Below are 12,811 nucleotides of genomic sequence, written 5' to 3' on the forward strand. Positions count from 1 at the left end.
AGGAGGATCCCGTCGCGGGAGTTCCCGGAGAAGCGCGATCCCCGCTGGGAGAGGAAACCTCTCTTTCACCACCATCAACACTTCGGACTCCTCCGTGTCCAGCGTCGACGGCGTCCCTGGAGGGAAACCCCGCCGATTCCGGAAGTGTATCGGCAGGGGTAACCAGCGAGGACCCAGGCATGGAAAAGTCGACGCTGATGTCTGAGGGAGTTTATCTTTCCTCAGCAAAAAATCCGGAGGTGACATTGGAATCGATTGGGGTGATGTTGAACCTGATGAACTCCACACTACAAAAAACCTCAGGTGATGTGTTAAATCTAAATGCCAAGCTGGAAGAGCTAAAAGTTAACGTTGACTCTCTCAAAGATAATTTAACAAAGCAAGTTTCTGATCTTGGTAAAGAAGTTGAATCATTTAAGGAATTTAAGACTATGTTTATTAAAGACAATATGGACATAAGAAGAAAAATTGAACAATTAGAGAATTATAACAGACGGCTTAATCTCCGTCTGTTAAATTTTCCTAAGCTTTCGGGGGCAACTCCGATAGAAACATTCAGAAGATATCTAAATGAGATCCTCAAAATTCCCCTGGAAGCTATTCCTCCGGTGAATAAAATTTACTTCATTCCTAAACCAAAAGGGGAGATGCGAGGAACAGAAAATATCATTTCAGATTTTCAAGATATTTCTGACATTTTGGAACAATCCTCTGAAACAATACTTGATAGAGCCACATTATTGATTTCTCTTGTCTTTGAACAAGACTATAATAATATATTAAGATTGTATTTTCGTAATGCTAAGGCTCAATTTTGTGGTTCTAAGGTCTGGATTTTTCCAGACGTAACCAAACAGACACAACAAAAAAGAAAAGCTTTTCTTATTTTGAAACAGAGAACAATTGATATTGGAGGTTCTTTTTTCTTGGCATATCCAGCAAAATGTGTGGTTAAGTTAGGTCAAACTAAATATACTTTCTTTTCACCGGAACAACTGAAATCATTCCTAGAAGCGAAACAGTTGAAATGATTTATAACCTGGAGTAATAGCAGCTTTTACCTGGTAACAATGTTGATTTTTATTTCCTGTAACTTCTCTGATTCTATCACTCCCCCCTCAATTTAGAGGTCTAAGGAAGGTTAAATTATTTTTCTTCTTTAAATGTATAAGTTTCTTGTCCATTGCAAGATTTAATTTCTTCTAAGTTTTTCCTTTTATTATCTATTGGCAAAACATTGGATGAGAATGTAATGGTGTAAAAAATCATTTGTCTGTGTTTCTAGCAAGGATTACCTTGTTAAATGTATAATAAAACTATAAATAAATAATAAAAAAAAAAAGAGTAGAGAGGACTGTATTAGATGAATAAGCATTCATACCGTGCTCAAGTCATCTAAGTTCAATGTTTCCAAAATAAATGCATTTGCCAAAGTCTGCCTCTTAGAAATAATCACATTGAGCCTGATACTGAAAGGAAGCTGAGAGGCCTCAGTTAAGACATCTAAGGAAGGTAATGTAGCAGCTATTTTCAGTCAAATTTAGGAACCTAAATCTTAGGTTGAAAATTGGTACTTAAATTTCATTTTATGAGTCTACATCTGAGACTCCCAAAATTAGACTAAATATAGAAATTCCATTAAGGTGACTATAAGGAGCATTTTAGATATGTCTAAATCTAACTATGGATGTTTTGCTGAACATGTTCAAAAATCAAGTGGCAAACATGGCCATTTTCAAACCTGAAAAAAGTCTATCGTTTTGTTTCAAAAATGGCCATTTCCTAGATGTTTTTAGACATTTTGTGCTCAGTGTATTTTTCTTTTGTGACCGTTTAAAAAATATATATATATATACTAAAGGAAAACGGACAAAAAAAGGCATTGGGACCTATGGGGTGCCAGCATCTTAGTAGACTGGCCACTCAGGCATCCCAGCAGGGCAGTGGGGCATCCTAGGGGGCACTGCAGTGCATGTCACATAAAAGGTCCCAGGTACACGTCTCACTGTTGCCCTCTTATATTGTACTAGCCATTAAGCTCGTAAAAACGGACGAGATTTCCAGCTACCCTCCTCGCCGCCGCTCCCTCCCCCTCCGTGCCGGGCCCCCTGCACTGACCTGACAGCGCCTCTCAAGGTGAGAGGCGCTGACAGGTCAGTGCAGGGGGCCCGATGCGGAGGAGGGCAGGAGCGGTGGCGGGGATGGGGGGAGGGTGGAGGTTGGTGCGCGCGATGTTCGTTTCCAGGCGGCAGCATCCAACAGTGACTCTGACTCCGTTTCCCTCTCTGTTCCGCCCTCTGACGTCATCACATCTTGACACGAGGGCGGGACAGAGAGGGAAGTCTCTACTACGCATTTGCAATTGCAGGTGAGTCGGTCACTTGCTGTTTATATGTTTGATAGTGAGTCCTCCAAAACCCACCAAACACCTACTATACCCAACTATATATCACTACAATAGCCCTTAAGCCTGCAGGTGTCACCTATGTGTGAGTACAGTAGGTTTTGGGTGGGTTTTGGAGGGCTCACACTTTCCACCACAAGTGTAACAGAGTGGGATATGGGCCTGGGTCCCTTTCTCTACAGTGCACTGCGCTGACCACTAGGCTACTCCACGGACTTGCTTACTGCTCTAATAGGACTGGCTATAACATCTGAAGCTGTCATAGAGGCTGGTATGTACTGTTTCTTTTACATCTTTAGGGGGTAGGAGGGGATCATTGACCACTGGGGGAGTAAGGGGGGGTCATGCTATAATCCCTCTAGTGGTCATCTGGTAACTTTAGGGCATTTTTTTAAAGACTTTGTCGTGATTTAAATGAGTCCATACTAAAACATCCAACATGGCAGAAATATGTCTAAGTTTAGGGAAGCCTGAAATCCCACCCCCAAACACGCCCAACATGCCCCCTTGTGGTTTGGACACACCGCAGATGAACTGAAATGACTAGAAAAACCTCTTTAAAATGTATTTCAAAAATAGCGATGCGGATGTTTTTGCAAGAAAAGAGTCCATCTGCCGCTCTGCGCTGCTTTTTGGACATTTTTGTGTTTCAAAAATGAGCCCCTACATTAGGCACTGAGATGTGGGTAATTTTTTAATTAAAAAAAAAGTAGAAACTATCTCTTAAGTTTAGGATATTAGACTTTTGAAAATCATCCTAATTATTAGGAATGTACATTCTCTAATGGGCATTTGGTCCAGTAATGTGTCTTTAAAACATTAGTGCATGCAAAATCAACTTAATGTATGTTAACTTATGCATTAAGGGGCCCTTTAACTAAAGTACAGTAGCTTTTGCAGTTACCACACATATTACACAAAAATTAACACATGTTAACTGCAAAGTCTTTGTGGTTAATGCAGGAGACATGTTCAACCCTGCATTTACTGCACAGGGCAGACGCTTGTGTTTGTTTATTTGGGTTTGCTATACCACACCGCATGGTACTGCATTATGTGTAGTTGCAGATAGTAGGTGAGTATCTATGCTACCTGCCCCTGCATGCAATGTAGGACGGAGACAGCTGTACATAAATGTATAAATAGTTCTGGTGCAGTGATGCTCTCCTACCATTCTGCATCATTCCCCCCAATCCCCCCAGTCATGCTACTCCCTAAACAGAACCCAATCCCCCCCCCGCACCCCCCCCCAATGAATACATACTAACCCCCAACCTCCAATCTTAACATACCAACTTTCCTGCACTCCAAATCCAAACATAAAGACCCTCCCGCTCCCCTGATCAGGAGATCGTCCCTCCTCTCAACAACCAGCCTTGTGACACATAAACCCTGTCCCTTTTCTGGAACACCTTGACCCCTGCCAGTAAAAGTCTACCCCCTGTCTACTTTTCCCTCAGCACCCCAGCCCTCCATCCCCCCCAGGATTCACTCTGGGGGTCTGCATTGGTGGCCAGTGGTCCCAGGTGGCAGCAATCCCTCTTCACTGCTATCCGGGTAAGTGCAGGAATCCAAAATGACACCAGTTACTTCTGGTGGTAGTCTCGCAGTAATACCACTAGGGGTCATCCTTCCATATAAGGAATATTTTCATCGAGGAGTGCAAGGGTAAGGATTGGATAGCATTGAGAGGGGGTTAGCATATATGACTAGAGGGATCAGGGAAGGGATATGAAAGGGGGGAGTACACCACAGCACCTAACCTGATAGCTCACTGCCTCCTCTTGAGCAAAGAAAGAAGAGCTAATTGATACAGAGTTGTTGAGTTTTGGGAAAGTAGTGGAACAAAAGCAGGGGTGGTTCAGGGAAATGGCTGGTCTTATATATAGAGAAAACTAAGAAAGTGTGGTTAAAATTTGATCAGCAGGATGGGCTCAGAGTGGAGCCCTTACTTTGAGGAAATGGTTATGAGGTGCAAAGGGAATTAAAAATTAGGGAGTGTTGCTGGATGATCAACTTTCTATGAAGGGTCATTTTGCTAAGATGGTACGTATGGCCTTTTATTAAATAAGACCAATTTGGAGGTTAAAATATTTGATCATATTGAGAGATTAATAGTGCAATCAGTAACCCTTGACTACTGCAGTAACCTGTTTATTGAACTCCCCAAAAATATATCTCATGGTCTTGCAGATAATACAGAATATAGCTGTGTGGCTACTTGCAGGTTGTCATCAATGGGAACATAATACTTCATATTATGGCATTGATTGCTGCTACTGTTGGGATTGGATAGTTGAAAAAATTCTTGTTTTGTTCGTTGGATATTTCTGCAGCGTTTCATATGCTGGATCATGTAATTTTGATCCAACGCCTCCATTCTTTTGGGCCTTGGGGACACCATCCTGAAATGGTTTGAGTCCTTTTTGCAGAATTAGAAGCAAGTGGTCTGTTTGTGAGACACCACGTCAGCATTACATCCTGTGGCACCCATTATGTGCAGGGGTGCCACAGGGTTCAGCACTCTCAGCATAGTTATTTAACATCTATTGGCTCTTGTTGTGTCACTTGTTACAGTTGTTGGGTGTGTCATACCAGTTGTATGCTGACGATATTCAGGGTTTTTTTCCATTAATTAATTTTGATGACAATTCAATTCATAAATTGCAAGGAGTGTTTGATGCCTTTCTCATGTGGTTAACTCAGAACAGATTGAAATTGAATGTACAGAAGACTCAGCTTATGTGTGTTGTAACCATAGGGATTGTATTATATTCAGGGCTCTCTTTCAGACCACAGATACAATTGTTGATTTGTAATTCGTAATTTAAATTATGAATGTTGAGCAATTTGAAATCTTTGTTACCTAGGTCAGCTTTTCAATAGGTTTTGGAGACCACTGTGTTAGGTGGGATCAGGGGTGTGCTGGTAAATTTTTAACAAAGGGTTCTCTCTTCCGGTGTAGCCAGCCCTGCAATTTGGCAGAGCCAGGGGTGGACTGGGAGGGGGCAACGCATGCCTCTCTCTCCCCTCCTCATGCGGGCAAGCTAGGCATAACTTTACTGGCAGCCAATAAATGGACTACCACAACTCCCCACTGCTTGTTTATGGCTCTGAGCAACACGCTGGGATGACTTGCACATGCAGACCTCCTTCCTGTACACATTAATTGATTTGATTTGCTTACTTTATTTTTTGTCTATTAGACTGCCAACTCCAGACTTCGCGCCTTCTGTCTCGCTGCACCCTACGCCTGGAATAAACTTCCTGAGCCCCTACGTCTTGCCCCATCCTTGGCCACCTTTAAATCTAGACTGAAAACCCACCTCTTTAACATTGCTTTTGACTCGTAACCACTTGTAACCACTCGCCTCCACCTACCCTCCTCTCTTCCTTCCCGTTCACATTAATTGATTTGATTTGCTTACTTTATTTATTTTTTGTCTATTAGATTGTAAGCTCTTTGAGCAGGGACTGTCTTTCTTCTATGTTTGTACAGCGCTGCGTACGCCTTGTAGCGCTATAGAAATGCTAAATAGTAGTAGTAGTAGATTGTAAGCTCTTTGAGCAGGGACTGTCTTTCTTCTATGTTTGTACAGCGCTGCGTACGCCTTGTAGCGCTATAGAAATGCTAAATAGTAGTAGTAGTAGATTGTAAGCTCTTTGAGCAGGGACTGTCTTTCTTCTATGTTTGTGCAGCGCTGCGTACGCCTTGTAGCGCTATAGAAATGCTAAATAGTAGTAGTAGTAGTAGAAACAAGGAGCGGGGAGCTGCAGCAGTCTATTTACTTGGCTGACAGGGCTCAGCATCCCTGCCAGCAAAGTAAAAGAAAATTCAGGAGGAGCCCCGAGCACACATTTTGGGAGCCAGTTGTTAAAGTAGCCATGGGTTGGGGGGGGGGGGGTCCTACTTTAACAACCGGGTCCTGAAATTCTTAAAAACTTAACAAATGGCTCTTGTGAGCCTGTGAGAGCCCATTCCACCACACCACTGCGTGGGATAGACTATTGCAGCATAATTTGTTTGAGCAGCTGTGCCATAAGCACTCTTATCAACTCTTAAGTGAATGTGCAGGCAAAGCGTTTCTTAATCTTTTTTTGGAGAATGCACGCTTTTATTTTGAAAATAATTTTGGCTTCCTATCTCAAAAGGAAGTGAGATAAGTCAAAAGTATTGGCCCTTAGGGGAGTTTCTTGTAGGCTTCTTGTATCTCTTCCAGGTATTTTGGAGCAGTTCTGGAAGGTTTTGTGCTTCTCTTTATACATCTGAAGTAGTAGACAGTCAGGCCAAAACAGATGATTTTTTTTCTTTTTTTTAATCAGGACTTCTGCACTCTGTCATTTGGATCAAAATGGTGAGAAGATACTGAGTGCTCCTTTGACTATTGAAAATGTCCAATAGGGTATTCAATCACTGGCAAAAAATAAAACTCCTGGCCCAGATGGACTGCTTGTTGAATTTTATATACTCTTTTTTAAGACACTATCTCTATGACTGTTACAGTTTTATCAATATTTGGAGCATTCAGATTCTTTGAAAGGGAATATTGCAAATGCAATTATAGTGGTGTTACCTAAGCTAGGCCGAGATCCCTTGTTAGTTTACAACTACAGACCTATTTCATTGTTTAGTGTTGATTACAAAATACCTGGCATATGCTAAGATTCTGGTAGAAAGTTAGGGAGGATTCTCCCCAAGATTATTCAAAATGGTTTTTAAAGTCTGTTACTATCAGTCTATTCTCCTGCAAAGAACTCCTCTCTTTCTCAGCCAAGCTTGGCTCTTTTGTCTACCTGCTATCATTTCCTGATCATTCTTACTATCTCTTTGCTGAGAGGTCAGCTGGGTATGACATTTACCTCCAATTGAGGACTGCCTCCTGGCACCACCCCTGCTACCTGATGACAGGTTCTGTCCCTATTGGTCGCTTTACTTCTTCCTCCCTGGGCTTGTGTGAGCCCTTTCTTGGCCTCCCCTTCTCCACAAGACATTCTCCATCTTGCTTTAGACAGCATATATCCTGCTACCCCTCCCCCCTTGTAACAAACTCATTTTTATCTCGTTCATTCTTTCTCATAAGATATTGCATATTCCAGCCACCCAACTCTGAACTGCTTACATCTGTTTAGCTATTCTTCCACCTCTGCAACAAGCTTCCTTTCTTCAGATTGCTATCTCCAACCACTGATAAAGCGCAGAATTACGGAGTCTCTTGCCTTGGGGCAATACTTCTGAAGATCTACTGCTGTGAGTAAACTATCTATATGTATTCAATAAAGTAAATTTCAGAACATAAAGAGGTTTCAGGTGTGTGCTGATGTGCCGAGGTTATACTTCTAGGATATTAAAGCTTCACAGATATTACGTTTTGAAAGGCCTTGACAGTTATATTTTGGATAATGCTGTCTTTTTCATCACATCTGGCAAAGACTTTGGAGGTTCCTGCCTTTGCTTTGGCAACGGACGCCATGAAAAAGTTTTCGACAGAGTTGAATGGAGCTTTCTTTTTAGAGTTATGGACTGGTTTGAGTGCCTGCAAATTTTTATTGATAAAGGACAAGTGTTATATACTAAACCCTCTGCCAGAATCTTGGTCAGTAGGGCTACCTGACTCCTTTTTATTATCCTAAGGCATATGTCAAGGTTGCCCCCTTTAGTCACTCCTTTTTTTATTAGCTGTCAAACCTTTACTTTTGGCCATTAAGCAAAACTCTCATATTTATGGATTAAACTCCGGGATTTAGATATCAAAAGTTGCTAATGCAGATGAAATTTTAATTTATGCAAAATCACCTGAACAGTCTCTACCAGCCTTGTTCTCAGTGCTTCACTGGTTCTCTATAATATCAAGATATAAACAATGCCAAAAATAAAATAAAAATAAACAGAGATTCTTGCCAATTCACGCCTTCAAAGAAATGAAGCAAATTGGTGAGGCAAGACTTCCCTTGGCTGAACCCATGCAGACTCTGTCCCATTAAACCACATTTGTCTATGTGTTCTATAATTTTATTCTTTAGAATAGTTTCCACTATTTTGCCCAGCACCAACATCAGGCTTACCGGTCTATAATTTCCCAGCTCCAACATCTTCCCACCTTCCCCCTATCCATTCAGCATCTCCCCCTCTCCATGCAGTTTCCCTCTGTTTCTATGACCCCACTTAGGAAATACAGAGTGGGTCTCTCGTCTTCTCTCCCATGTAGGATATGTGGATAGAGCAGAGAACTCTGTCACATATGTTATACTTTTGTGACAAAGGTTAATCTTTCTGGAATGATATTGGAAATACCTAATTTAGTGGTGATGACCCTTCCAATATCATCACCTCTAAATTAGATATTTCCATACACTTTCTCATATAATCCTAAAATCTCATGCCTTGGATGTGGTCCTTTTGGCTGGACAAGCCAAATTTTTTGATAAGTTACTATTGCCCTCATGTTGGTTATAAGATTATGGAAGGAGAAACATCCCTTTACAATGCTCTTCTGGTGAAACTCAATGCTAAAGACCCATAAGTTTGAACTGGCAATGGTGCAAGATCTATGGCAGGGGAAAGCAGCCTCCCATGTTTGGGAAACAATCAGACTTTATTTGGTGTCCAGTCCCCATTCAATGTGAAAAAGATAGTTAATTTTCTGTTTATGGAAGAATATTTTTTTTAATGCAGAATAATGTAACGCTGTAACTCATGTCTTAATAGCTTTGGATGTTTTTATTTCTCTTTCTTCTTGTGTTCAGTTGTTGTACTTATGTAAAAGTAATAAAAAAGTTAAGTGATCACATACATGTGTGAAAACTATTTGATTTTATTTACTTATTTGTTACATTTGTATCCCACATTTTCCCACCTATTTGCAGGCTCAATGTGGCTTACATAGTACCGTAACAGCATTCGCCAGTTCCGGTATGAACAAATACAAGGTGTAATAGTGGAAGAATAAGGTTCACGTATGGTAGAGAGGAAGAGGGAGAGTTGGGGTGTGCAGCAAAATTTAAATTGGTTCATGTCCATTTTGGGCCTGAGACCTTAACACCACCCATAGACTTAGCAGTAAGGTCTCACACGTTAACCGGGCAGTAATCATCAGTGTGTGTACACTGTGAAGAAAAACTAAGGAGGCTAGGGCTTTTCAGCTTGGAGAAGAGACAGCTGAGGGGAGACATGATAGAGGTATATAAAATAATGAGTGGAGTAGAACAGGTGGATGTGAAGCGTCTGTTCACGCTTTCCAAAAGTACTAGGACTAGGGGGCATGCGATGAAACTACAGTGTAGTAAATTTAAAACAAATTGGAGAAAATGTTTCTTCACCCAACGCATAATTAAACTCTGGAATTCGTTGCCAGAGAACGTGGCGAAGGCGGTTAGCTTTGCAGAGTTTAAAAAGGGGTTAGACGGTTTCCTAAAGGCCAAGTCCATAAACCACTACTAAATGGACTTGGAAAAAACCCACAGTTCCAGGAATAACATGTATAGAATGTTTGTACGTTTGGGAAGCTTGCCAGGTGCCCTTGGCCTGGATTGGCCGCTGTCATGGACAGAATGCTGGGCTCGATGGACCCTTGGTCTTTTCCCAGTGTGGCATTACTTATGTACTTATGTACTAACAATGGCTGATAATTAATAAAAAGAATAATTATGATGATTTTATATTGTAATTTTGATCGTTTACAAATGCATTAAAAAAAAATTTTTGTGTGTGTTTTAGCAAATTGTGAAGTCCCTCGTAATGTGAGACCTTTAGCTTTAGCTTGTTTACCTAATACAATAAGTAAATCTGGCCTTGTGCATCTGAGAGAGACAAGCCAAAGCTGGATCTCAGCACGTCTACCCTTCTGTTAGCTAGTGCGCAATGTTGTTCCCAATGCCTGGGACCCTCTCCCTCTAGGAACTATGAATGCTGCCTTAGCAGCATCTACAGATCCAGCTGGGTGGGAAGGGGAAGATGCTGGGCTTGGAAATTATTCTCAGGTAACTCATGTGCCAGCACATAGCACTGTTACTGAGCTATTGGATTTCCTCTTTTGAACAGCAGTAGCCTCTCATGCCCGCCTTATTTTCTTCCTGGTTGATTTTCTCCTTGGGAAAACCTGAGATCATCTGGGATCTAGGACAACATACGAGCAATGACATTGGGCAGACCACATGAGCCTTATAGTCTGATCTGTTGTCATTTTCTCTATTTCTTCTTTAATCCTTCTTGGACAGTTAACTGGAACATTTTGATGGAGAGAAAACAGATAGAAAACCTGATGAAAGTATAAGAAGAAAGGGGGAAAATAGGCAAAGGACAGAAAGAATAAGCGTGATACATGATAACTGGAGAGACAAAGAATAATGAAGAAGTGGAACCTGTGCAGAGTGCCTGATTCAACTCTGGCTACCTTGTTGGGCAGATGGGATGGACTATGCAGGTCTTTACTATGGAAAATCAGAATTTGGATGTTTCACACTGCAGCTCTTCCAAATAGCAAGGGGGCTTGTTGTGGGCATGTTTTGGGCAGGACTAGGGAGGGCCCAAAAGTAGGACATCCAACAGCGATTTTTGAATGGGAAGAAACGTCTATGGCTAAAAAGATGGATGTTTTTACCTAGACCTGTTTCAGTCATGTCCAAGTTACAAAATGGTGCTCTGATTGAGCAGCTGACCACTAGAGGGATTAAGGCATGGCCCTCCTTATAAGTACATAAGTATTGCCATACTGGGACAGAGCAAAGGTCCATGAAGCCCAGCATCTTGTCTCCAACAGTGGCCAATCCAGGTCACAAATACCTGGCAAGATCCCAAAAAAGTACAAAACATTTTGGACTGCTTATCCCAGAAATAGTGGATTTTCCCCAAGTCCAATTTAATAATGGTCTATGGACTTTTCCTTTAGGAAGCCGTCCAAACCTTTTTAAAACTGCTAAGCTAACCACCTTTACCACATTCTCTGGCAATGAATTCCAGAGTCTAATTACACGTTGAGTGAAGAAAAGGTTTCTCCGATTTGTTTTAAATTTACTACTTCGTAGCTTTATCGCATGCCCCATAGTCCTAGTATTTTTGGAAAGCGTAAACAGACGCTTCATGTCTACCCGTTCCACTCCACTCATTATTTTATAGACCTCTATCATATCTCCCCTCAGCCGCCTTTTCTCCAACCTGAAGAGCCCTAACCGCTTTAGCCTTTCCTCATAGCCCCCTCTCTCTCCCTTGAAAGAGAAACTGGAAAGGAAACCTTTAGCCTTTATGTCAGCTGCAGGTATTATGGCCATTCTGAATAAACTGCTAGGTGTTTTTAGAGCATCACTGTCCAAACCCTCATCAAAGTAAATTGCACTATGTGATCCCCACCAGCAAGGTTTCTCAGGAGCAGCCCCCATGCTCTGGAACTCACTCTCAGAGGGACTACACATAATTAACACTGCTTCTCCTTCGGGAAGCAGGTGAAAGCCTGGCTCTTCTCCCAAGCCTTTAATATATGTGGGAACTGACTAGCCACTCACTCCACACCTGGATATGCTTGCTGCACACCTTGAAACTGTACATGTAATTTGTCTTCAGTTTAACCACCCATCTATTTATCCCAATGACTTTGTTCTTATAAATCTGAACTGTAAGTGCCCCCCTCAGCTACCTATTAAAGTGTTTTATTGTATTGTATGAACAGTGTCAGCATCATATCCGTTATATGAATGTTCTAATGTACGCCTTATTAAGGTGTTTCATTCGTATTGCGTTGATATCTTGAATATCACATCGTATCTATGTTATAAAAATACTATTCCGTGCTGCCTATTATGGTATTATTTGTATGTTTATCATATTTCTGTTATATGATTGTTCTACAGTGCTATTAAATGTGTATATTTCTGATACTCTATCATATTAGTCCTATTACTAGGATTCAATTTGCTATCCCCAAGTTTACCTTATTCAGGGGCCCTTTTACTAAGGCACTCCTAAAAGTGGCCTGCGCTGCACGAACACTGGTCCATTTCCTCAGTGCACCTGGAAAAAAAAAGGCATTTTCTTGTCCTGGAAAATGGACGTGCAGCAAAATTAAAACCGGTGTGCATCCATTTTTGGCCTGAGGCCTTACTGCCACCCATTGACTTAGCGGTAAGTCTCACGCGCTAACTGGGCAGTAAGCGTTCTATGCATGTAAACTGCCAGTTACCGCTGGGTAAGTGCCACAGGTTAGAAAATAGAAAATAATTTCTACTGCGTGTTTTGGGCATGTGCCAAAATGGACTCACCACCTGGGGCACACAGTAGCCAGGCGGTAGTGCCAATTTGACGCATATTGGGTGCGTGTAGTTACCTCCGTGCCTTAGTAAAAGAACCCCTCATTGTATTTATATTTGCTTTTCTTACTATTGTTATGCTGTTAACAAAATTGTACGTTTTATGTTAAG

At 41.5% G+C, this 12,811-nt stretch overlaps 1 protein-coding gene across 1 annotated transcript in view; it reads right to left on the minus strand.

Moving 5' to 3' along the window:
* The window catches only part of LOC115476511 (extracellular calcium-sensing receptor-like), a 115,611-nt gene that overhangs the window by 47,124 nt on the left and 55,676 nt on the right, over positions 1-12,811 (minus strand). The window lies entirely within an intron of this gene.

The sequence above is a fragment of the Microcaecilia unicolor genome, chromosome 1 (genome assembly GCF_901765095.1).
Source record: "Microcaecilia unicolor chromosome 1, aMicUni1.1, whole genome shotgun sequence".
NCBI lineage: Eukaryota > Metazoa > Chordata > Amphibia > Gymnophiona > Siphonopidae > Microcaecilia > Microcaecilia unicolor.